Source organism: Wasmannia auropunctata, unplaced genomic scaffold, assembly GCF_000956235.1.
Source record: "Wasmannia auropunctata unplaced genomic scaffold, wasmannia.A_1.0 LD336000.1, whole genome shotgun sequence".
NCBI classification, from domain to species: Eukaryota; Metazoa; Arthropoda; class Insecta; order Hymenoptera; family Formicidae; genus Wasmannia; species Wasmannia auropunctata.
Genome location: NW_012026890.1, coordinates 1268659 through 1269000, shown reverse-complemented (window position 1 = coordinate 1269000; position 342 = coordinate 1268659).

The following is a 342-nucleotide window of genomic DNA, read 5'->3' as shown; positions in this document are numbered from 1 at the left end:
TATAATATAGAAATATAACAAAAAAAATTTTTTTTAATTAATCAGAGAATCTATTAATCAGTCAATGAATAGGTAAACAAATCAAATTACGAGCTATACTGCGAACCATTATTTAATCTCACCTTAAATATTAAGTTAAGAAATATTCAAAATGAATGATGAGATCCAATGTACAATGATGAGTACAATAATTCTCTTTTAATTTCTGTTGCTTTAATATATTAATCAAATTTATCTTAATTGTGCTTTTAAATTATCAAGCGCGTATTACTGATAAATTAAAAAAAGAATTATGATAAATTTAATTAATATTCTATAATAGCTGTCTCTTATACACATCTC